General features: G+C 36.9%; 1 pseudogene; it reads right to left on the reverse strand.

Moving 5' to 3' along the window:
* Window positions 1-25,532, reverse strand: LOC109491639 (annotated as a pseudogene).
* Window positions 25,533-27,043: the final 1,511 nt, after the last annotated feature.

Below are 27,043 nucleotides of genomic sequence, written 5' to 3' on the forward strand. Positions count from 1 at the left end.
TCATTTTTGACAGGACTCAGGCTTAGAGGTAGAAGCTCTGAGAGAGGACAGCCTCTGTTTATTGGCAATCTGTTCCCGGCATTTTTCTTTGGTCTCCTACATTCTCTTGGCCAAAAGTTTAGCATATTCTGCAGCCTCTTCCTTATTTTTCTTATATGCTGTTTCTTCAGAGCATCACGCTGGAGTTTTTGCTGGAAGATACATGCAGTAACAAGATGCTGAATCTTGGGTGCTTTGTTTCTAGGTTTCTTAACTTCTTTGTTTAAGGGCTTTGTAACAACATGCTGGTGGACATAATCTTCTTTAGAGAAATTAAAAAGTTTTCGATTCTTTTTTTTATTCTATTTAATTTATTTTTTGAATTTACATCCAAGTTAGTTAGCATATATTGCAACAGTGATTTCAGGAGTAGATTCCTTAATGCCCCTTACCCATTTAGCCCATCCCCCCTCCCACTAGTAACCCTCTGTTCTCCATATTTAAGAGTCTCTTATGTTTTGTCCCCCTCCCTGTTTTTATATTATTTTTGCTTCTCTTTCCTTATGTTCATCTGTTTTGTATCTTAAAGTCCTCATGTGAGTGTGTCTTTCTCTGACCGACTAATTTTGCTTAGCATGAGACCCTCTAGTTCCATCCGTGTAGTTTGCAATTCTTTTGGTTCTTTTGGCGCCTAGGCGATGAGGCACACTAGTATCAGTGAGTCCAGGAATATCCTTCTCCCCGCGCCCCCAATTTTCTCTACAGTGACCAAGCTGAGAACACTGAGACTGGTATCCACAATGCAACCCTGAACAAATTTGCACTTTCTTTCTCCAGTCTTCTTGGTCTGTGGCAGGAATGCCCCCTACTCAGCAGCAGTTGGACATCGCCACGGGTAAAGACATTTTGCTTCGTGAGGAAGCCTTGTCTGTCATTGCCACCACGGATTTGGACCATGTAACCCTTCCATTCTTCACCTGAACCCTCAGCAACAACTTCTGTGGCCGTGTGCTTCTCATAAAAGACATGAAGTCTGTCTCCTTCAATGAGTTTCTGGCAGCCAGTAGCTGGGAAAGAGATGTTCAGCTTTGTCCTAAAGCAGCCTACTGCCTCTGAGGTGTCAGGGAAACGAGCTCTTTTGTTAATTCTTGAGGCTAGTTTTGTAAGATTATTTTGAGACTCAAATCGAAACCTCTCACAGGTTAATATAGTTAAGCTACAAAAATTAATTTATTCAGACATTTAAAAAAAAAAGAAGAATGAAATTGCTTAGTGACGAATATATTCATTTTCCACATTAATTATCTTTTAAAATTTTATATGCTATTTACTTCTAATTTCTAAGTATCTCCCCTCGTTTGGGGACATGCCTTCAGTTGATTTTAGGAATGTATATTGTCCCTATCAGAGGTGAGGTGGGGCAGAGTTTAGAACTTACTGAAATGGATATTTATAAATGTCTGTGGTCTTAATGACTTTCAAACAAAAAGTTTGTTATCCAAAAAGTTTTATAATATGATGTTAGCTTGTAAGAAGTGATGAAACTGAAGATGTTTTTTTGTTTTCCTTCCCAGCTATATAACTTGTAGTTAAGCTTTAGAGATTGCTTTAGGAAAGAGACACAAAAGTTTGAGACTTCAGATAGAAGCACAAATTTTGCTGTCTGAATTTATGGTAAGTGACAAGAGGAGAAGTCAAGTTGGCTGGTACAGTTTTACCTCATCTTATTTCTTCCTTGATGTATAATCGGTTTTAGTGATTTAGACTCATTTAAAGGTCTCATTTTTCTATATGTGACACATTTCTGCAGCATTTTTAAAGAGAACAAAACGAACACTGTTATTTGCACCATCTCTCTTTTAAACTTGGTTATTTGTGAACATTTAGAATGAATTGCCTTTCAGAAATTTGATTGATTGGCTGACCCATTTTGAATAATGTAGAACCATCTATTTCATAGGGGGGAAAAAAGAGATAGCTTCATCTTCTATTTGAAAGAAATTCAACTCTTAAATCAGGCATTTTTAGTTTTCAAATAATCAAAATTAATGTCTTTTCAGAACCCTGACTTGATAGACCTTTCACGGTGTGTTTTGATTAACTGTCTGGTTGATTGATTGATGGCCCTTCCCTCATTGGGCTGAATTGCTTGTGAAGGTGTCTACAATAAAAAGACCATGCTGTGTATTTTGTGAATGAATTCAGCTGTTGGTATTTCTTTTGTAGTTTATAAGAGGCTATGGATCATTCGGCGTTGGGACTTCAAAGCTGTATTTTGGCTTCTTCATTTTGATATATTTTATACATCTAATACCTAAATTTCACAACACGTCAAATTACAATAGATGGTTTATGTTTCTGAAAAATCACATTAATCTTTTAAAACACCCAATGTTATTTAACTATAGTATCAGCAGTTTATTAGTGAAGGTTTAACTATTTCTGCAACTGTATAATAACATTCATACTCCAGTTCTGGTTTGTCCAAAAACTCCTAGAGAAATGGAGGGAGATGCTTTCTATTTGTGACCCCTTTATGTTTGGGAAAGTTCTTTTAAATTTCCACACTAAACTTCCTTTGGACTTTGAATCCAGGCTGTTGAATTCAAATTCTGATTCTACATTTCATTACTGTTGGTCCTGAACAAGTTTACATAACTGCTCTGTGCCCCATTTCTTCTCTATGGCTGGAATCATATTACCTCTTATACTATTATGAAGATCACATGACTTATTAGATACCTAGCACATAACGTTATTCTTATTGCTTTTTATTATTCTTGATAACCCTAGCCTAAAGAATTATGTTTCAAATCTGCGAATTTCTATGTGAGAGCGGGTGTTGGCAACATATTAGAATTCCAGAAGGCTTATTCTTCTTTCTGAATCTTTCTATGAAAGCAACTATAATTAGGTAATGCAAATTGAGATATTTTATCAATTTCCACTAACTAAACAGTTATTGAATATCTACCACGTGTCACACTTTGTATTACACTTTATGAATGCAAAGACAAATAACATGGCATCTCTTTTTTAAATCTCAGTAAAATAGATTATCAAACATTTGAGCATCTACAATTTGTCTTGCATGTAGACGTATATTTAGGGGCCTGGGTAACTGACTAAGTGTAGGGCCTAGTCAAGATTATCAATGTGAACTGGGAAGATCTATGGTCACATCTTTCAGAGGCTCCATAGAGTATCATTAAAGATAGAAATTTCATCATTGAATTTTGGTGATGTTCAGGGAGGAGACAGAAGTTGCAATGCCCTATGCTCTCAACACCCTGCAAGCTTGGGGTCTGAGGTAATCTGCTGGAGGGCCACGCAATTGCCCCAGATCAACCCAAGATTTAGGCCTGTTTATGAATGACATAAGTTCACAAATTGGCTTAAAGATGAAGATACTCAACTCATCAGAGAAAGTGATATCATGATAGAAATACGGAGAATTAAAATCAGAGGGAGACATTTTACTCTAAGGACTAGTTATAATACACCCTGATTTTGAAATTAATCCTCCTCATTTGATAAATTTCACTGACATGGGGTGTGTGAATATACATGATAATCAGAAGATAGCTGGAGTTGTCCATTAACAAAAGATTAGCAGCTACCCTAAAAAGATAGAGGTTTAAACACTTAGGAAGATAATTGGACAAATGTGTAAACTATGCTAGATCTTTTTCCATTGCTTTGCTGGTTGACGTAAATTGAATCAGCATTGGGGGAGGGTGGACACTGTGCTTTTTAGGAGAAAGAGGGCAGGTTTTATGTCAGGCAGACATGGATGGGGAGGTGGGGTGATATGATAGGATGTTGAATCCTGACCTGTGATTCTATATCTGTAACCCTGGGTGACATAACGAATATTTTATTTCTCTAGGACCTCACATGCATAAACCAAAAACTGGTTTGAGGATTACTACTAAAATGTGTAAAAGGCACTTGGCAAGGTGTCTGTGTACCTGGCATTTCAATAGAGTCTTGATGAAGAATGGTTATTTCTGTTTACTTAAACCACTAACATGAGCGTATCTAACACTGGACTAGGGAAACTCAATCCCATTTTCTTTGGGAAGCTGGTTTAGGCTTGAGTGTTTTCCCCACTGGAATGTAAATTCTTTCAGGGCAGGAGATGAGCCTTTGTCTCTAATTATTCAACATCGAGTACAGAGTCTGCCTCTTAGAAGTCATTTAATCAATTTTGAATGCTGAGTTCTGCTCTGCTTAACAACTTGGGTGATCACAGAGGTTTCTAGATAATAATAAATGTAGTTCTGAAGAGAACAGAAATTTCTAACAAATTCAATTCCTTTTCTGTGATGGGCAGAAACAATAAAGGAAATTTATCTTGACCTAACAAACATTTTTCTATTTTACTTAATAACAGTATACCTTTGATTTTTTTTCCTGGCAAATTGCTTGCATAATGGTTATTTGGCAGAAGATTTTTGTCTATTTTTGTAATTTTTTAAAGTAATCACTACACTGAACCTAATTTTTCAGTCAGCTCGAACTCACGACCCTAACATCAAGAGTGGTATGCTTAGTGACTGAGCCAGCTGGTGCCCCGACAGTTTATTTTTAACTAATCTAATGTTTATCAGGTATAATCATATGATTGGTTGGCATTGAGCGAAATACACTGAGAGAGGAGTTTCTTTCAGGCATTATTTTTAGTACATTGAATCATTAAATATTGCATAGTTCATTCTCCTGGCTATAGCAAAGCAACCATGAAAGCGAGCTATCTTTTGCCCTTTAAATATTGATAAATGATAGAGACTACTGTGGTTAAAATGCTAATTAACACAGCAAGCCAGTCAAAAGTTGATTACTAATTTAAATGATCTTGAAAATTGAATAAACTTTTAGAACTGAAAGGGACAAAGCCCCACAAATCAATGTGTTTTTGTCTATAAAATCAAACAAAATTGCAATGAAAAAAACATTATTATTATTATTCTTTTGCTTAGCTACAAAATACAGAGTTGATAAATTCTTCTTCATATTACATAAGAGCATGGATCATTTATTTTACTGTCTTTTAGTTCCTTACCCAAGAGCAGAACACTTACTGGGACCCCATAGGAGCAATAGTGACATACACTTAGGCTATTCACTACTAGAGGCTATAGATGGCAGACATTTAAACAATGTCATTTAATCAAGAGGAGATTTTGTTATTGGATGGAACTTAAGCTTCCTTCCTTCTTCCTTCCTTCCTTCCTTCCTTCCTTCCTTCCTTCCTTCCTTCCTTCCTTCCTTTCTTCCTCCCTCCCTCCCTCCCTCTTTCTTTTCTTTTCTTTTCTTTTCTTTTCTTTTCTTTTCTTTCTCTTTCTTTTCTTCTTTCTTTCTTTCTTTCTTTCTTTCTTTCTTTCTTTCTTTCTTCTTGTCATTGTAAAGGAAGTTAAATGGAAAATTTCTGAATCTTCTGAACTCATGGAATGATAATTTTCTGGCTTTTCTGATAGTTTTGTGTTTACTAAAATATAATAATTAAAAAAAATGTTTTAGGATCTTCTTTATTAGGAAGAAGAAAACCAGGTCACCATGAAGAAAAAACAATAAGTAATGAGAAAATGATGTTTTGTTTTATTTAGTTTTTGAAAAGATAATGTTTTAAAGTTTAAGAACTACTATATTCCTTATTTTCTAAAAAGTATTTTACACTTCCTCCTCCTAGAAATACTTTCATGGTTTTCTTCCTATCTCACTAGTCACTTAGCTATGTTATGTTCCTGACCTTTGGAACTCTGAAAAAGGGAGCAGCTTTTGGGCTCAGTTCCCTGCTGTCTTCTCTACTCTCCCTACATAACACATTGCCAAATGATCCCATCCAGCCCCATGGCTTTAATCCTATCAACAGAGTGATATAAAACTGTACCTTTGCAATTCTGATCTCATTGCTGAATTTCAGACTCTTAGGTTCTTTAGACTAATTGGCATTGACTGTTGGGAGTTTAACAGCTATGCCAGGTTTATTATGTTTAAAACAGACTTGGTAAAAATCTCCTAAGGTTGTCCCACTGATAAGGCTAGAAACTTCAGAGCCCTCCCTGCTTTCTCTCTGTTCCTGACATTTGACTTCTGGTCCATTGAAAATCCTGTTTACTATAAATGGACGCTTCTCTCCAACTGCTCTGCTACTGCCCCCAGTTTAAGATTCCATCACATCTCCCCTAAATGGTGCAATACCACAGATGGCTTTCTCTGCTTTCATTCTTACTCTTGCCCCAGTGCTCCAACTCCTAAGAAAATATATAAGGGCATATTTTTAAAATTTAAGTCAAATATCCTATTCAAAACCTTCCAAATCTCTTCTTTCACAGTCAAATCGAAAGCCCTTTGTTGTGGTCTGCAAGACCCCACATGAGCTACCTTATGTCTACCCCCTTCATACATTTCCTATGCTTTTCTTTCCTCATTATGCAAATGCATTCATTTACATTGGTTCTCTTCATCAGAATTTTGTTCTGCAAGAAACAGATAATAAATATATTAGGCTTTTAAAGCCATATGGTCTTTGCCACAACTTCTCCATTCTGCCATTATAGCCCACGAAGAGCTATAGGCAATATGCAAACAAATGAATGTGGTAGTGTTCCAATAAAAGTTTGTATTTAGGTATTGAAATGGAATCTTACATAATTTTTACATATCACAAAATATATGTATTTGCATTTTCTTCAACCATTTAAAATGTAAAATCCATTATTTCTTTAAGTTTTTTAAATTTATTTTTTGAGAGAGACAGAGAGAGAGAGAGAGAGAGCGCGCCAGCTGGGGAGGGGCAGAGAAAGAGAGAGAGAGAATGCCAAGCAGGCTTCATGCTGTCAGCGCACAGCCTGATGCAGGGCTTGATCTCACAAATCATGAGCTCACAACCTGAGCTGAGGTCAAGAATTGGATGCTTAAATGACTGAGCCACCCAGGCACTCCATTAAAATAAAAATCCATTCTTAAGGCATGAGCTGTGCAAATGCAGGCAATGGGCCAGATTTGGCCCACAGGACAGTTTGCCAATCCCTGTCCTTGATGATCCTTACATACGATAAGCTTGGTCTCATCTCAGGGCCCTCTCATTTGCTCTTTGATCTTCTGGACTTCTGGATACTTCTCTCAGATCTTTGCATGATTGTTTCTTCAAATCATCCATGTCTCTGATCCTATGTCATTTCCTCAGAGAGTACTTTCCTGACAACCATTCTCTTCCCACTCAATGCACTCACACTACTTATGTATTTTCTAGAACTTATCTCCACTTTGAGTTAAGTGATTTACTGGTATACTTGTTTAATGGTCTGTCTTTCCTATGAAAAGATTGGCTCTCTATAGACAAGGATCTTGTCTTTTCCTCTACTCTTTTCCAAGCTCCCATTGTAATGATTGCCTCATAGTTGGCTCGATTAATATTTGTTGAACGGATATATAATCAGAGCGCTTTTTTTTGCCTAAAAGCAAAATTTGTAGGCTTGGCAAATATGTCTGGGTTATCTAAGGTCTATAAAGGTCAGTTTTTTCATTTATAACATATGTTTAATAATAACAGCATGAGCTATCACGCTCACACCTGTCCAAATGGCTAAAATTAACAATGCAGGATGTTGGCGAGGATGTAGAGAAAGGAAAACCCTCTTGCACTGTTGGTGGGAATGCAAACTAGTGCAGCCACTCTGGAAAACAGTATGGAGGTTCCTCAAAAAGTTGCAAACAGAACTGCCCTGTAATTCAGCAACTGCACTGCTAGGTTTTTAACCAAAGAATACAAAAATACTGATTTGAAGGGATACAAGCACCTCAATGTTTATGGAAGCATTATCTACAATAACCAAATTATGGAACAGCCTAAGTGTCCATTGTCTGATGAATGGAAAAAAGATGATGTGGTGTATGTATACAATAGAATATTACTCAGCCATCAAAATAATGAAATTTTGCCATTTGTAGTGACATGGATGGAGCTAGAGAGTATTATGCTAAGTGAAATAAGTTAGTCAAAGAAAGACAAATATCACATGATTTCACTCGTATGTGAAATTTAAGAAACAAAACAGATGGACATAAGGAAAATAAGAAAAAGAGAGAGAGAGGCAAACCATGAAAGAGACTCTGAACTCTAGAGAACAAACTGATGGTTATTAGAGGGGAGGTAGGTTGGGGGATGGGTTAAATAGGTGATGTGGATTAAGGAGTGTGCTTGCTGTGATGAGCACCAGGTTGTGTATGGAAGTGCTGGATCAGTGAATTGCACACCAGAAACTAACATTACACTGTATGTGAACTAACTGGAATTTAAATAAAAACGTAAATGATAATAATAATAGCAATACAGAGGTTGATTGAAAGATAAAGCCAAAGATTTGTGTGAAGAACTTAGACCAGTGCATCTTACAGATCAATAATAAATTACATGAATATGAGTCCTTGTCACTTTCTGGACTCTAAACTTTGAGGACAGAGATCATATCTTTCTTGATACTATACTTTCCTGGCTTCTGGCCCATGGAAAGGTCAATAAATGTTGATTTAATGAGTGAGTGAATGAATAAATGATACAGGAAGTCAAACACTGCAAGTATGATAGACCCGTGGACATGCAGTGGTGGTATTAATCGAAGTAAGTATGTCACATGTAGTCAGATAATCATAGGAGTTTGCTTTGTATGTCTGTTTTTTAAACTCTGGGTTCTTGCTGGCCAACTATCATTGACCTCTGAACATGATGTGGAAGTTGAGATTTGGGAGCTTCAGTAGCCGGTGAGACAGATCTTATAAAGTTCACCTTGGGAAACGAAAATATTTGGTTCTTTGGGGAATTAGGAGACTCATAAGATTTATTTTATTTTATTTTATTTTATTTTATTTTATTTTATTTTATTTTATTTTATTTTTTAAAATTAATGTTTATTTTGAGAGAGAGGGAGACACAATCGGAAGCAGGCTCCAAGTTGTCAGCCCAGAGCCCGACGAGGGGCTGGAACTCATGAATCATGAGATCATGACCTGAGCCAAAGTCAGATGCTTAGCTGACTGAACCACCCAGGACGCCCTAGGATTTATTTATTAATCTACAAAAATGAAACAGTTTGGCATATTTGATACATATTGTTTTTCTCAGGTTCTTGGAGGAAACTTAGATTTAACCTGTGAGGGAATGGCAAAGCTCTCTTCATCGAAAGCAAGGTAGTGCGGTGGTCGATGAATCAATGAACTGACCAAAGAGTGTTCATTTGGCTCAGGCCACATCTGAGGGTGTGATGGCTTTTGGAACTGCATTTGTGAGGATGTTACACCTGAGTCCTCTTCGGGAATTCTGACTCTCTCCATTTGCAGAGTTAGACCAACTTTTTTTTCTCTTAGATTGTCCTGAACTTGCTCTTGATTGCCAGTAGTTTTTCTCCACGAATCATGTGATTGTGATGTGATGAGAAAAGATCAATAGCCTCTTTGAAGTTTTCATTTCAGTCTGAAATCACCTTATATTCTATCTTCTGTAATTTTTGCCAAGACAAAAAATTAAAAAGATGGTGCTAGGAAAAAAAAAAGATGATGCTAAGCTATGAAAACATTCAAACATGTAATTGCGTCTAGTAAATGTAATTTTAAGTTAATCGTTGACGGTATATCTTTAGAGAAAATTTGAATGAGATCTTTTTTTTAACCCTGCCCTTGACACCTGGCTTTCAGTAGCCATGATGGAACTGCAATGAGCACAGTCCAGGAAGATGAAGACAATTTTGAAACATATTCTACTAAACAAACAAACACCACCCCCCTCCGCCAAGCTACAATAACGGAAACAAAAGAGCATTGCAGATTTTAGAGGAGTTGAATAGTCTGTACTTCAGTGTAGTCAAACTTTTATTCTAAGCTGTATTACTTGAAGTTCAATACGGTTTGCAGCATATTCTAGTTCTCTAAGAGAGATTTTGCCGACAAACATGTCTTTCTGTAAACTTGAAGTTAGAAAGCAAATTTATCTCTTCATTTGAGTTTAATGCCTTTTCTTCAAAAATTGATAAATTGTTCCAAACACAGGTTGAAGTGGAACGATACAATCTATAACTAGATATTGTTTCCTTGAAATCATGAAAAAGACATACAATATGTGTTTATGTATATTTTATATATATAAATATTGTATACCTTCCCATTTATTTATATTTATGTGTGTATCTGTGCATGTAGATGTATATAAGTTTCCATAAAGATGCTATCATTTCAAATAACAGAAAAAAGTCTTAGAAAGTTTTACTGGAACTTACTGTCTTACAGAATATGAAGTCTGGGAGAGAACACTCGCAGGGCTGGTGAGGTCATCTGCTTAGCAATATTACTGAAGGCTCAGCTGCCCTCAGAACTTTGGCTTTAGCATCAAGTTCATTCCCTCATGGCTATAATTTAGCTGCCATAGCTCCAGCCTTTACTGCATCTCAGTACCTTCCTTATACAGAGGCAAGAAAAGTATTCTTATAAAAAATATTTGTTTTAGGGGTGCCTGGGTGGCTCAGTTGATTGAATGTCCAACTCTTGATTTCTGCTCAGGTCATGATTTCATAGTTGGTGAGATCAAGCCTCATGTTGGGCTCTGTGCCGACAGTGTGGAGCCTGTTTGAGATCGTCTCTCTCCTTCTCCCTCTGCCCTTCCCCACTCGCTTTCACTCTCTCTCAATATAAATAAACATTTAGAAAAATATTTGTTTTAATCAAAAGACTCCCACAAATGACTTCTTTTTGTAGAAAATAGAAATCACGTGTCAATTTTTAGATAAATTATTTTCCACCACAATGGAGTTACCAAGATTAATTTGATGAGGCTGAGGGTGGGGTAACCTCCTTCAGGGCATGGCCAAGAAAAGAATCGAGGTTGTTATTTGCTCTATACTGCAGCTCTGCCCAGGAAGATGCGGGGAGGGGAAAGACTCACAGAGAAACAGCAAAGCACATCTGGTACAAATTCCAACTTTCTGTCATCTACATGTGCTAACACTTTTAGTGTTTTTTATTTTTGCTTTGAATTTCTAAATCAATTTTAGACAAATAATGTAGGGAGTCTATTGATGTAAAATTGCATCTTTCCTATCCTGATCATAAAATAATTAAAACAGAAGCATTTTGAAGCAAAAGGAAACCAAAGTCGATTCCAAATTATTAAAATATAGCTATTTAAAATGGATTTATGCTTGTATTTCCTTGTCGTGTGACTAAGGGTGTTATTTCCTTACTACATGAAGCAGAAATGGAAGAATTAAACAGTGATATGGAAGAGATTTTCAAATTGTATCTTGGTCAGCTATTAAGCCCTATACATTTCAAGATATTTAATGAAATCAGATTAAAGTGCACTATTACATGGTATATATATTTATATGCATATAGGTGTGTGTGTATATATATATACATATAGTGATGATTGTCCTCTTAATTAGCAAGTGATATTACAAATTTTTAAACATTTTATTAAAATCTAAACAATGACTAAAGGAGAAATTTTGTAACTAGAATTTGAATAGAAATTTGGAAGGGAAAAATATAAAGGACGACTTTTCTAAACTAAAATAACACAAAACAAAAGCGTTGTGCTTTGTGGTTTTCTAATTCATTACATATAAGTTCCTCTCTCAGTTGATTTAACACTAAAATGAATATAAGTAGCAACCAGTTTTCCTGGAAACATACCTCTTTAGTGTTGCATGGATGTATAAGAACATGATTTGGTATCAATGACTTATTCCCAGGTTTCTATTGTTCCCACGCCTTCCTTACCAGTTACAGGGAACCAGAAACCACTGTAAATGTCAAGAAAAAGGGCTTTGGAAACTGTAGCCAAAACTGCTAGGCAGGATCATGTAGTAAAACATGGAATTTAAACAAAAAAAGAAATCGGAAGCAATAGAAAACATAAACGGCATAGAATTATTGGGAGTTCTGTATCAGACAAAGGAAATGTCTTCTCGCTGGCTGAGGATGTTTTCTGAATTTCCAGGCACTTTCCATGGGAGTCCAAATCAAGTAATTTGTTGACTCTGATACTGTCTCACAGAAGAGAAAAGGGCGGGGGGAAGCACAACATAGTAGATGGAAATTCAAAAAAAAGTACATATCATGGGGTGCCTGGGTGGCTCAGTCGGTTAAACATCCGACTTTGGCTCAGGTTCTGAACTCACAGTTCATGAGTTCAAGCCTTGCATTGGGCTCTGTGCTGACAGCTCAGAGCGTGGAGCCTGTTTCAGATTCTGTGTCTCCCTCTCTCTCTGACCCTCCCCCGTTCATGCTCTGTCTCTCTCTGTCTCAAAAATAAATAAGTGTTAAAAAAAAAACAAAACAAAAAACAAGAACATATCAAAAGCTTTGAATTTATAATTTGCTATAAAAATTTTTCTTTGTCCATAATCTTTCTAACCCAAATGGTATTTCAGATCAGCATGTTGCTCAGCAAATGAGATGAACTGATATATTAAGTGAAAAACAGGGGACAGGGATACTTCTGTTTCTGGGAAATGCTGGCAAGAGGTGGGAGAGCGTTGGGGTCAAATGGCTGCCTGAGTCTCACTTTTCTTGTTGAATCTTAACATCGTTCTATGATGAAACCTGAATGCCCCCAAATTCTCATGTCTTCACAGATCACCTTTCCCTTTTCAATGCCGCCAACACATAACACAGTTTGGGTCATCTTCCCATTTTGATGGTAGTAAATCCCTGCCTTTCATGGGAAGATCCTTTGTCAGTTTCAATAGCCTAGGGATCCTTAAATGTCCAACAAATCCATCTTAAATGACTGCTTGTCGTCTTTTGCTTGAGATTCCTGTTCTGAGCACTCTGGTGACCAGTTTTTGCCCTCTTATAATCTTCTCTCTGGGCAATGATCCTCTGCACAGTGTTTGTTACATGCAAGGTCACACCCTCCACCCTCTCTGGTAACAAACTCATACGCACACGCAAACACACACACACCATTCTCCAAAGCCAAAGGCCAGGGAAGCTTAAACTGCCATATAGCATTAAAAAAGAAATCTGAAAGAGCAGAATGGAATCGCAATGCCACATGTTAAAAATATAAGTAAGGAAAGAAAAATAAAAACCCCTTCCACTGTTGTTATCGCTCCTTTGAGTGCAGCCATTCTCCTTCATGGGCTCCCTATTTCTTCTGGCTCCCCCTTACCCTTCCTCTTCCTCTACCCTCTACCAGGCTGTTGCCATGCTTACCTTTCTAAGGAGCCACTTTCAACCATTTTGTCACTCCTTGGAGTCCCAGCTCCAATCCGCAGACTCAAATAAATAAATGAAATCTTCCTGTGCCCAAATATCACTTCCTTTATTCTGTCCCTGAACTACTGATTTGTAGCAATGATTCCTGCAATTTTTATCCATGCAGCCCACACGAGTTTTCTGGAGCCTGAAGTAGCAATCTCTAGAGTTGATGACGCTTTTACCTGGCATGGGTTCAAGACGTCTCCATGAAAAATGGCTAGGTTTGTTACAGCCAGGTGACTCATCGTGCTTAGCCAGGTGGCTCCTCCTGCTAGTTAAAGGGAAGCCTACCCCCCCTAAACAACATCCAATTTCCACCCAAGACACAGAAGTGGCTTCTGACCCAAACATTGTCTTTTTCAATTACAAAATTTAATGATACAAGTTCACCTTTTACCACAAAAAGAAGCTTCTAGAAACTTGAAAATAAGGGTTGTTGCTGCTATACACACTGCTGGAAACTATTGAGATGTTTTGTCAGGTAGCAGCCTCCTCAGTAGATAGTCTGTTGTAGCATCATCTATCCATATGGAGTCGTATCGACTTTTGCATTGACCTCAGTCAGCAGACTCTTATATCTGCCTTTTCGTGCTTTATGCCATTGTAACTTATATCTTAGCGGTCTCTGTTAAAAGTAACAGCTGGTTTTATGATAGAAATATGTAACGGTGGGTGAGACTGAAGGGGGGGATGTAAATTTCTAAATATTTTGCGGTCTAAGGATGTTTTTAAAATCGACTTGAAAATTGTCCTTAGATGAAATTGTGTTGTTTCACATTTACATACTAAATATTTAATGTTTACATGCAGATTTTCCAGTTTTGTTTTATTGTTGATCTGTGGTTTTGTACCATCGTGGCTGGAAAACATTCTTTGTATGACTTCAGTTTTCTTAAATCTGTCATGTTTGTTATGTATTTTTAAAGATGATTTAACCAGGGGATTCTTCTGTGGGTACGTGAGGAAAATGTGTATTCCCTTTTTCTTGGGCAGAATGTTTTTTGTATACCTTTTTGAACCATGTATTTTGAAGTAGGCTTCAAGTAAAAAATGTTCTTGTTGGAAAAAAAGAACTTTAATTGAGGGTACTCATTTCAAATAGAGCATATGAGAGGGGAGGTGGGGGGAGGTGCAGGGGATTAAGAGTACACTTACCATCATGAACACTGAGTAATGATGTACAGAATTGTTGAATCACTACATGGTACGCCTGAAACAAATATGACGTAGGAGGTTAACTGTCCTGGAATTACATAAAAAACTCAATGAAAACAAAAATAAATCTTAAAAAAAAGGAAAATTTTCCATAGAAACACCACCAAACAATCAGGATGTATTGGTGCATACTTACCTTCTGGGCCCGGAAGTGATCTAGGAGGTATAAGTGTGATGCTATTTAAAGGTGAGACAAATCTCTGCTATCAAAATGCTTTGGTCGGAGCGCCTGGGTGGCTCGGTGGGTTAAGTGTCCGACTTCAGCTCAGGTCACGATCTCGCGGTCTGTGAGTTCGAGCCCCGCGTCAGGCTCTGGGCTGATGGCTCAGAGCCTAGAGCCTGCTTCCGATTCTGTGTCCCTCTCTCTCCGCCCTTCCCCCGTTCATGCTCTGTCTCTCTCTGTCTCAAAAATAAATAAACATAAAAAAAAAATAAAAAAAAATGCTTTGGTCATTCTTTCTGATGAGGTCGTATTCCTTAAACAACCTGAATGCATAGATCTGAACGTCCTAAATTTATTGTGTTTAAAAATAAGACGGATTCACATTTTTGAAAATGTAAAACTTGACTAATAGATAACCTGTAGCAACTTTTTTTTGACAAAAAAATGGTATTTTCTTTGCTTTCTCCAGTGATAAAAGGCATATGATTATGTGCTTGATAGAAGATGTTTAAGTTTTTCTTGTACATAGAAATATTCTTTTTTAAAAAAAAATTATTTAAATTCAAGTTAACATAAATAGTTAACATACAGTGTAGTATTGCTTTCAGGAGTAGAACCCAGTGACTCGTCACTTACATATATATAACACCCAGTGCTCATCGCAACAAGTGTTCTCTTTAATGACCATCATGCATTTAGTCCATCCCGCCCAACCACCTCCTTTCCAGCAACTCTCAGTTTTTCTGTATTTCAGGGTCTTTTATGGTTTGCCCCCCATCTCCATTTTTATCTTATTTTTCCTTCCCTTCCCCTATGTTCATCTGTTTTGATTCTTACATTGCACATATGAGTGAAATCAGATGATATCTTTCTCTGCCTGACTCATTTTGCTTAGCATAACCCACTCTAGTTCTATCCGCATTGTTGCACATGGCAAGATTTGTCTTTTTGTCTGCTGAGTAACATTGCAGTGTATGTATACACAACATTTTCTTTATCCATTCATCATTCAATGGGCATCTGGATTCTTTCCATAATTTGGCTATTGTTGATAGTGTTGCTATAGATATTGGGGTGTATGTGCCCCTTTGAAACAGTGTATCCCTTGGATAAAACCTAGTAGTGCAATTGCTGGGTTGTAGGGTAGGTCTATTTTTAGTTTTTAATCCATACTGTTTTCCAGGGTGGCTGCACCAGTTTGCATTCCCACCAGCAGTGCAAAAGTGTTCCCCATTCTCTGCATCCTCACCAATGTCTGTTGTTTGTGAGTTGTTAATTTTGGCCATTCTAACGAGTGTGAAGTGATATCTCATTGTGGGTTTGATTTGTGTTTCCCTGATGATGAGTGATGTTCAGCATCTTCTCATGTGTCTGTAGCCATCTGGATGTCTTCTTTGGAAAAGTGTCTGTTTAGGTCTCTTGCCCATTTATTCACTGGATTTTTTGCTTTTGGGGGGTGTTGCATTTGACAAATTCTTTATAGATTTTGGATACTAACCCTTTACCTGATATGTCATTTGCAAATATCTTCTCCCATTCTGTCAATTGCTTTTTAGTTTTGTTGATTGTCTCCTTTGCTGTGCAGAAACTTTTTATCTTGATGAGGTCCCAATAGTTCATTTTTGCTTTTGTTTCCTTTGCCATCAGAGATGTGTCGAGTAAGAAGTTGCTGTGGCCTAGGTCAAAGAAATTTTTGCCTGCTTTCTCCTTGAATATTTTGATGGCTTCCTGTCTTACATTTAGGTCTTTCATCCATTTTGAGTTTATTTTTGTGTATGGTCTAAGAAAGTGGTCCAGTTTCATTCTTCTACATGTTGCTGTCCAGTTTTCCCAACACCATTTGCTGAAGAGACTGTCTTTTTTTCCATTGAATACTCTTTCCTGCTTTGAAGATTAGTTGGCCATACTAATCTAGTTTGTGGGTCCATTTCTGGGTTCTCTCTTCTGCTCCATTGATCTATGTGTCTGTTTTTTTGCCAGTACCATGCTGTCTTGATGATTATAGCTTTATAATACAGCTTGAAGTCTGGTATTATGATGCCTCCAGGTTTGGTTTTCTTTTTCAATATTACTTTGGCTATGCACCCAACTTGGAAGCACCCAAACATATAAATCAGTTAATAACAAACATAAAGAAACTTACCAATAATAATACCATAATAGTAGGAGACGTTGATACCCCACTTAGAACAGCGGACAGATCATTTAAACAGAAAGTCAACAAGAAAACAATGGCTTTGAATGACACACTGGACCTGATGGCCTTAACCTATATGTTCAGAACATTGCATCCTAAAGCATCAGGATACATATTCAGCACATGGAACATTCTCCAGAATAGATCACACACTGGGTCACAAATCAGCCCTCAACAGTTACAAAAAGGCTGAGATCACATCTTGGATATTTTCAGATCACAAAGCTATGAAACTTGAAATCAACCACAAGAAAAAATTTGGACATAGAAATATTTTATTTATTTTATTTAAATAGTTTCATGCCTGAAATGTGTGCATTTTAACTTCATTATATATAGTAGAATATAAATTCATACTCATTTATTTTTTTGAAACAAATATATCTTTCTTGTTTGCACTAACATTGAGCCATTGCAAAAATACTTCCTCCCACTCTGGGTTTGCTACAGTTAGACAAAATTCTTCTTTGGCATGTTCTGCCTGGAGGAATAACTGTTCTCTGTCTTCATGACAGAATCTATCAAAGGGCTGTGCTTCATGGCCTGTCCAGTGACAGTGTTTCAAGAAAAATTGCTGATTGAAAATAATGTGCCACCCTACGACTGGGCATTGCTTGGATAAATCTCTCTTTTTAATGGCTGAGGGTCACTTCATCTCAGAGTAACCATATACACATCTGCAGAACTGTAGTTTGGAATATGCCTTTTGCTCAAATGGCTCCTTTGAGACCTCTCAAGATGTTTTGAAAATATTATTTAAGAGATCATGAAAATGTGATAGTAAATATATTCATGATCATGTCCAAATGCTGAATAACTCATAGAGTATTCTGTGGTGTTTCACCAGGGCCCTTTAAAAGTTATTCAAAATCATGAACTTTAAAAAAATGTAACTTGGTCTCAATTATGTAGAAGAGGGCTCTTGGTTTAATAAAATATCAATGGGTGATTTGACTAGAATCGTTTTTATAGTAGTAGCCTCTGTTTGCCAAAAGTTTTGTGCTTCTGAATAAATACCTGACTTTTATCTTAAGTTACATGTACTGTAATATTCATATACAAATTTAAATGAATTTGTATATTTCAAGTTTCATGTCAGAGTGTTAGAAATTTAGACGTTATGTTACTTGAGTTTTCTGATTAAATATGAGTCATAAAACACTCTATTGGGGTTTTGGCTTCATCTGAAAAAACTATAAAGAATTTCAGTTTATTTTCCTAAACTAGTAGGTATAATACATAAACTGTATATTTGATTTTTTTAAATTTTATGGTTGAGGATCTTCTATGGACTTCATGGGTTTAAGCACTGCTAATTTTATGGGGATAATGAGTTAAAGCTAAATGTGAGTTGGATTCTGGAATTTTCTGGAAGTGTTTTGCTTAGTTTTTAACTAGTTTTTGATAGGTATATTCGTGTGTGTGTGTGTGTGTGTGTGTGAAAGAGAAATCTCATAAATAGAGTGAAATGATATGGTTCATTGAGGATTTTTAGTTATTTGAGGGTTTATTCTACAAAAATAAAAAGAATCCTTTATAACTTATAAAGCAAAAATATGTAAATATCATACTATGTCAAATGAAGAAATTCTTATATTGTTCTTTCACAAATGTGACATAAAAATCCTATTTCTTAAGATGTTGAGCCATGTGGAGTGTACACAGACATATGATTTCAGAGTGTAAATACAGTTGGTCATGTCTATGTGTTTATGCTAACAATACTTGAGAACAATAATTTTTGAAAGTTTTTATGCTCACGTGCATAAGAAGTAAGAGCCTGAATTGGTGCAACAATTCACACAGTATCACATATGTTACACATAGGGATAGGGTTAAAGATTCTGAACTTACATATCTTAATATCTAATGTCTTTTTTCTTTAATTCCAGTGTAGTTAGCATACAGTGTTATATTCGTTTCAGGTGTCCAATATAGTGATTCAACATTCCACACACCACTCAGTGCTCGTCATGATAAGTATGCTCTTAATCCCCTTCACCTATTTTACTCATCCTCTCCCCCACTTCCCCTCTGGTAACCACGTTTGTTTTCTGTGTTCTTAATATCTACTTTCAGTAGAATCATAGAATGCTGGAGCTAAGGGAGTTTAAAGATCATCTAATTAAAATTTCTGAATAAATATAGATTGAAAGAGAAACCCAGAGGTGGAATGTCTTCTCTGAAGGTATTTGGGGAGCCCAGGTTATCTTCTTGCAGTTGCACCTGACTGCTTCCTGTCTAGAGCTAAGGCTTCCCATATTATGGCACTAAGTTGGTTTCTTATCCAAGAAGCTGCAGGTTGCAGTGCCCAAGGTCTAAGCCATGACTGCCCTTACTGGTTCATTTTCCTCATCCATGGTGGAGACAAGGGGAACAGTGCCTGTATAGGCACGGTATTGCCCAAGAGCAAAACCAGAACTCTGGACCAGGGGCAATGCTTACCTGGGCACCAAAAAAAAAAAAAAATCATCATGAAAATTTGTACTAGTAGGTGAAAACTTTGTGAAAAAGTACCTCATATGGAATGTGTGCGTGTGTGTGTGTGTGTGTGTGTGTGTGTTCCTTATCAGTAGCCCACTAAATATCACTTTTCTAAGGCCTGTTTTGATCTCACTTCTCTCCCCTTGCACCACCCATATTCCTTCTCTCTTCATCAGTGAAAGAGAAGAAGCCATTCTCTGATGTTTGGAGGTGATTCCAGTAGGTATATTTACTAGTCTGACATTGAAGGAACATTTATTTCTTTACATATTTTCCCAAACCCACTAGATGTAAACTCCATAAAACAGGAATTTTTGTCATTTTTGTACCCTGAACAAAAGATGGCACTCAGAGGCACTCAGCAAATACTTGTTGGACGAAATAGTAGTTGATAGAAAATCAGAAGAAACTTAGCTGCTAGGAAAAGAAATCCTAGTTTTAAGATTCTGAATCTTGAACAAAACCCAGACAGGATCATCCCTGGATTGACATTCCATTCTAGTACAAGAAAACTGAAAATTCAAGATGACTGGGGCTAATACTGAATCAAGTGACAAAAATGAAGCCGATTCACTCAGGGAGCACCTACACACTTCCCTTATATTATTTGACTAACGATTTCACAAATTTCCTAGTGAGAAAGGCATAGAAATTGTAGAATAAAATATAATCAACTTACCCATAATTTTATTTTAATAACTCACTTATTTAAAATACATTTCTATATCACGGTTTCAATAATTCTCAACTAATCGCTTCATAAAGTCTCTATAAAATAATTTTTAAGGTACTTAAAGATACTACAGAGTCAACTACTATAAGCCAACTACAGAGCTGGGCCAGCAAGAGACGGCTAACCAAGATTTTGTTACTTGGGTTGGGAAGAACAGATAAAGAGCAGATCATACTCCAAAGAGGCCGTCAGGATTGGCTTCTATTTGTGTATCACCTTTGCTACACCTGCAGGAAGCACATACATAAATACAAGTAAAAACATGGTAAACAGGAAATGACTCAGTACATTAAATTCCTATGTCTGCTGTGACTAATCACCATAAAATTAGTGGATAAAACAACACAAAATATTCTCTTATGATTCCGGAAGGCAAACATTTAAAATGGATCTTATTGGGCTGAAATCAAGTATTTGTCAAAGCGGCATTCCTTCCGGAAGCTCTGGGGGGAGGGGGTGGGAATTCCTTTCCCTTCCTTTTCTAGTTTACAGGCCACCTGCATTCCTTGGCTTGTGGCCTTACGCTCCCTCTTCAAAGTCAGACGTTTAACACCTTCCAATTTCTCTCTACTTCTGTCATCACATTATGTGTTTTGAATCTACATTTACTTTCTTCCTATTATATGGCGTCTCGTGATTATATCTGGCCTATCTAGATAACCCAAGACAATCTCTGATCTCAAGATCTGACTTAGCCACATCTGCAAAGTCCTTTTGGCCATGTAAGGTGACAGAATCGGGGATTCTGGGGATTAACATACCTTGGGGGGCATTTTTCAGCCTCCCGCATTCAAGGATGTTTTCTACGATTAGAGAAACTCTTGATGGCTACAAAAACCAGTAAAACTCTTGTCACCCCAATTTGTTGTTCTACTACACCAATTCCCACCCACGTGGGGGTTGATGGAGGAGGCACTGTTTAGGAGATACAATTCATAAGGACTTAATACATCTAAGACATTTAATAAACACACAGTGCATTAATAATTGAGTGTTTTCAGTTGAATTTTTGATTTTTACTTCAAATCAAAAGTAAGAAAATCAAGGCAAGATTCTTTTTTTTTTTTGGTTTTTTAAGTGCCTGCACCTTAGTTCCACCCAGAGAAAGCACTAGCTGGGGGTGTGCAGTAGCATCAAGGAGAACAAAAGCTTTTTTTTTTTAATTTAATTTTTTTATTTTTAAAAATTTACATCCAAATTAGTTAGCATCTAGGGAAACAATGATTTCAGGAGTAGGTTCCTTACTGTCCCTTCCCTATTTAGCCCATCCTCCCTCCCACAACCCCTCCAGCAAGATTCTTTATCTTTGTGACCTCAGTTAAGGTGACTAACAGATGGAAAAAGGCAGCAACCAACGCAACTGTATAGAATCTATGCCATTTTATCTTAATCTCTTAGACACCAGACATGGCTGAAAATCTTTCCTTCCAGAATTAAATGAAGATAGAACTCAGAATCTGTGGCTCTTTCTTAAGAGACTTAGGGATACAGGCATAATTTTGTGGGTTAAAATAACTTTTTTTTTTGTAAACTTATAAGTACTATTAATAACCTCTCTGCATCAATCCATGCTGCAAAGCCCAAGTAAAGATTTTAATAGGACAACGGAGCAGAGTGCTTGACAGGTATAGTTGATTGACAACATAGCTAATACTGAAATAATTGCTTGGTATGCAGAGATTTGCATATGCCTATAGCCTCTGCATTTAAAGACTTTGACATGATGCATTTCAAAAATCTTCAACTGTATTTTTTCTTGAACTGGAAGACTTCTTAGAAGAAGTGTTGATATAACAGTGCCAGTGCCTGGTCTTTGGGTCTCAACCATATGTTGAATTAGAGAAATTAACAAGAGAGCTAAAAATCACGCTTTACAATGTCCCAAACTTTTTCTTAGTTTCAACACAATTTGGTGTAGGTTTGCATTTTACAATAGAAGACCGTTTTCACAACATAACAATTTTTATTGATTGCCTCTTGATTTTCTTTTTTCCACTAGGATTTTTCTTCAGTTACTTACGAATATTCATACGTGCTGGACATCTGCTCATCTTTGAGTCAAAATGCATTATCATTTAGATTTGCTAAGGCTTGACGCATGACCACTTCTGTAGCAACTCGTCTCTAGACCACTCTAATTTTGCTTTATCTTTTGAATCAGTGCTTCCTGTATTTGGAATAACCATGCTATTATTTTTTCTAAGAATGAAATTTATGCTGGAGCAGAAGGAAATGGATCAGTACTTCAGGGCACAGTGAAAGTAGCACCCTGTGACCAACCAGCAAGATTAATTCCCACTTCTATCAATAAAGGGAAATGGCCAAAGTTCTCACCTTTTTGACCAGGCAGCACTTTATGGTGTCCCAAATGCCACATTTTGTCTGCTTTTGTTCTAACTTACCTAACCATTAATAGATGTATTTTAAAGGGAGAATAAAGGAAGAATTTAAAGGAAGCTCAGAGATTCAGTGCATAGACACTTTAACTCTATAGTTACATTTATTTATTTTTATTTTTTAATTTTTAACGTTTATTTTTGAGAAAGAGAGAGAGACAGAGTGTGAGTGGGTGAGGGGTAGAGAGAGAGGGAGACACAGAATCTGAAGCAGGCTCCATCCAGACTCAAAGCTGTCAGCAGAGAGCCCGATGTGGGGCTTGAAGTCACAAACTGCGAGATCATGACCTGAGCCGAAGTCAGATGCTTGACTGACTGAACCACCCAGGTGCCCCTCTATAGTTACATTTATTAACCTATTCCTCTAAACCATTCAGGTCCTTTTTTAATTGGGTATTCTCTTCCCATATTTAGCATTTATATTCATATTTACCTGTTTACAAAGTTGTCTGGAATAAATGAATTAAAGGAAAAAATTGAGACAAAAACATGCTATGGATACATTTTTAAGTATTTTCTGTGTATTATCTCATTAAAGCTTCACAAGAACCCTATGAAGTAAGTACTGTTTTTATCTCCACTTCACAGATGGGAAAACTGAGGCTCAGTATGAGATGCTCAAGGATACACAGCTGTCAAATATAAGACTCAGCATTTAAACATAGCTATGGCAGATTCTAAAGTCTATGTTTCTATCTAGTACACATTGTGCTCATGAAGTTTACCAAAATAGGGAGTATAATTAAGCATTATATCGAGATCAAGGCTTCTTGATGACCAAGATAAGATGAGCAAACCAGACAAAAACATGATTTCATAATTAAAAGAAAACATGACCATTCTTCAAGAAAGGAACAATTTATTTTGCTACTAAACTCTGTAAGATATTAATTACCTAAGACTTTATGGGGGACATGATATTGAACAAATTTAACTTACCTTAAAGAATTCTTCATATGGCTTTTTCTTTTCCATTTTCTTACCTTTCTTCTCCTGAAAACAAGCATAACATAAAATGTCATCCAGTACAATGATGTTTTGTTAATGAGTGCAGTTTGCTGGTCGTTAAATTGGAATTAAAATTGACCTTGAAAAAACAAAGTGATTGGATGAATAGTAATTATCTCCTAAAATATAATTTCATGGGCAGAGCTGATAAAATTTAGTTTTGGGTTTTTCGAGGGATCCTTTTTGATTAGTAGATACTCTTTGAACCCTTTAACCTGCAGGAGGTTCTGTTAATGGGCTTTCGTGGAGCTGAGATAACTCACCTGTGTTCTCACTAGGATGACAGCTAATCCCACCTTTGCACACATGTATTCATAGGAAACTCTTAAGGGTTTCTCCAAAGAGCAGCTTTGCATTTGTTCTTGAACCTGGCAAACGCTAGTCTGTGACATGATAGTCTTGCTCTAGAGAACAAAGCAGGGCTGATTATGATTGGATCTGTTAAAGTTTATTTAGCACCACTCATAAACTTTGACCTCAGCAAAACCCCATATTGCTTTTTTAGAATGATGGTGTTAATAAGAATTGTTTGGTTATAAAGATCAAATGTTACTTTGGCCATGGGAGGTTACATTTAGAAATGAGAATTGCAAAACAAAGTGTCCCTCATGGTACTGGTGAGAAGTAAGGGTCCCTGGCTGGGCTCATTTGTTTTCATGCCATGCCAACCTTCTTTTTATGTTTTTCCATAAATATGACTCTCCTTCTCTCTCTGTCTTTTCTTCCCTTTGTATTTCTTCTTCTTCTTCTTCTTCTTCTTCTTCTTCTTCTTCTTCTTCTTTTTTTTGGCTTGAAAGTAATGGCTTTATCAATAAATATACAAACATATGATGATGTAGATACAAATCACAAACACTACTCCATTCTCATACACAAAACTGCACAGGAGTAGCTCAAGTTCATGGACATGAAAACAGACACAGTATCTACTAGTAAGCATACACTACATTGCGCTCTTTGTATTCCTTCATTTATGAACACTTTGATTCTTTTCTGTTTTGTTTCCAAATGTTCAGAGAAAAACCTGTTGGAATAATCTAAGCACCAGTGTCCCTACTGGGCTAAGTGTTTATCTAGGGCTACCATTTTAGCCATTTCAATTATAGCCAGTCCCTGATTTACAATGGTTTGACTTACAGTGATTTGAAAACTATACCCATTAAGGAGAACTTGCACTGTGAATTTTTAATTTTGATCTATTCCTGGGCTAGCAATATGCTGTACAATCTTCCTCTGTGATGCTGGGCAATGGTGGTGGCCGCAGCTCCCAGTCAGGCACACCACTGCAAGGGTGAACAATGGATACACTGAAAACCATTCTGTACCCATACGACCATTCTGTCTGTCACTTTCAGTGCAGCATTCAATACATTACATGAGATATTAAACATTTTATTATAAAATAGGCCTTGTGTTAGATGATTTTGCCCAGCTGTAGGTTCATGTAAGTGTTCTGAGCACGTTTAAGGTAGGCTAGGCTAAGCTATGATGTTTGGTAGGTTAGGTGTATTTCATGCATTTTCAATTGAATGATATTTTTAACTTTTAATGGGTTTATCAGGCCATTGCCCCATTGTAAGTTAAGGAAGATCTGTGTGTATTTGTTAGTGTCCCAAGGTTCTTGTAACAAATTATTACAGAATTGGTGACTTAAAACAGCAATTTTTTTCTCTCACGGTTTTGGAAATCAGAGCTACAGTCTCTCCAAAGGCTAGAGGGCAATATTTCCTTGCTTCTTCCAGCTTCTGATGGCTCCAGGCTTTCCTTGGCTTATAGATACATAACTCCAGTCTTTGTCTTCACGTCGACTTCTCCTCTGTGTCTGTGTCTTCTTCTGTTTTGTCTCATATAAGGACCCTTGTCATAGGATTTAGAGCCCACCCAGAAAATCCTGGACGAAGTCTTCTTAGGATCCTTAATTTAATTATACCTGTGAATACCCTTTTTCCAAGTAAGGTCACATTCACAGATTCCAGTAGTTAGGACATATCTTTTGGGGGAGGGCCCACCTTTGATCCAACTATTACCTTGTATGTCCTTGGTCCAGGTGCTCTTCAGTGGCTCGTTTCCTGACTGGGTAGGACGGGGAAAATCCATGGTCAACGATGCTAAAAGAAAAGCCAGGAGTAATCCTTTGTGGAAATTGTGGTCAAGGACAAGCTGCTATAATTTTGGCGAGCACGATGTTTGGCTTGCTTAACACATTGACCATGGCTAATGGTGCCTTGAAATGGGCCTGCCAAACTTAGTTGCAAGTTTTGTAAACAAATTGGTTCTTTGAGTGCCATAGGATTATTTAGTATTGACCATTTGGATTTGGAAACAATTCCACCAAGAAAAGAGTTTTACCAAAATTAACAATGTCATATTCAATTACACAAATTAATATTCTATTCCGAGAGACAAACTAGAAAATCAAAGAGGTTTATGAGAAATTTTCTTAAAAATTTTTTTTTAATGTTTATTTATCTTTGAGAAAGAGGGAAAGATGGTGTGAGCAGGGGGAGAGGCAGAAAGAGAGACATAGAATCCGAAGCAGGCTCCAGGCTCCAAGCTGTCAGCACAGAGCCTGATGTGGGACTCAAACCCACAAACCATGTGATCATGACCTGAGCCAAAGTTGGATGCTTAACCGACTGAGCCACCCAGGTGCCCTGGTAGAGGGTACAACTCTTAATCTTGGGGTTGTCATTTTGAGTCCCATGTTTGGTGTAGAGATTACTTAAAAGTAAAATCTTTAAAAGAAAAAAAAACCCCTGTAGTCTGTCATTATTGCCTTCTTTCTCTGAGTTTGTTGGGGAAATAAAGTCCACTGGAAAAGGTATCACTACCCTAGGGTGTTGAACTCATACAACTGGTCCCAGAGCTGATTTCTACCTACAGACTTGAAAGGAGAATGCTGAAAATACCTGAAGTTTCAGTGATCTCCACACTCACTACAATGCTGCAGAGTATAGCTCTTTTTGGATTCGGCAGGAAATCTTTCACTAACATTGGCAAAATCTTTTGCTTACCTGTTGTTTTAATAAAATGTTGGAGCAGACCTCAGGAAATGAAAAGGGTTTCATTTATTTAAATGTTGAAACAAAGAATCTGATTGCATGTACTTTTGGGAACTTTTTTTTTTTTAAAGGAAGTTGGAGGGAAAACAATGTTAAGTCTTTGGATATTTTCTGGAGAATTTTTTCTTTATTTTGGTTTTCTGAATCTGTGAACTCGTCAGTTCAGTAATAAGTACAAAGAGAAGCATGACAGCTAAACTGAAGGCCAAAATATGAGGATGGAATGAGAGTCCAAGGACAGATAATCTCATTCAAATCAGAATTCTATTTTTCCTCCATTCAGAATTTAAATTTAAATTAATTTAAATTTAAATTAAACTTTAATTTAGACAACAATGATATGAGAGGTCAAATTTCAGATTGTCAGAGGCAAGATGGGTCTGGCTACAATAAAGGTGTGACCTTGACCATCAGGGCTGCTGGGGAAGGAAATTGTTGGGCCTGCAAAAATCTAACTCTGGAATGAGCCTTTCACAGGTAGCACATTGTCTGATGTTTAGTGATTAAATATTGATTCCTGTAGACATTTTTACATGCAGAAAGTCA

Source organism: Felis catus, chromosome C2 (assembly GCF_018350175.1).
Source record: "Felis catus isolate Fca126 chromosome C2, F.catus_Fca126_mat1.0, whole genome shotgun sequence".
In the NCBI taxonomy this organism is placed as follows: domain Eukaryota; kingdom Metazoa; phylum Chordata; class Mammalia; order Carnivora; family Felidae; genus Felis; species Felis catus.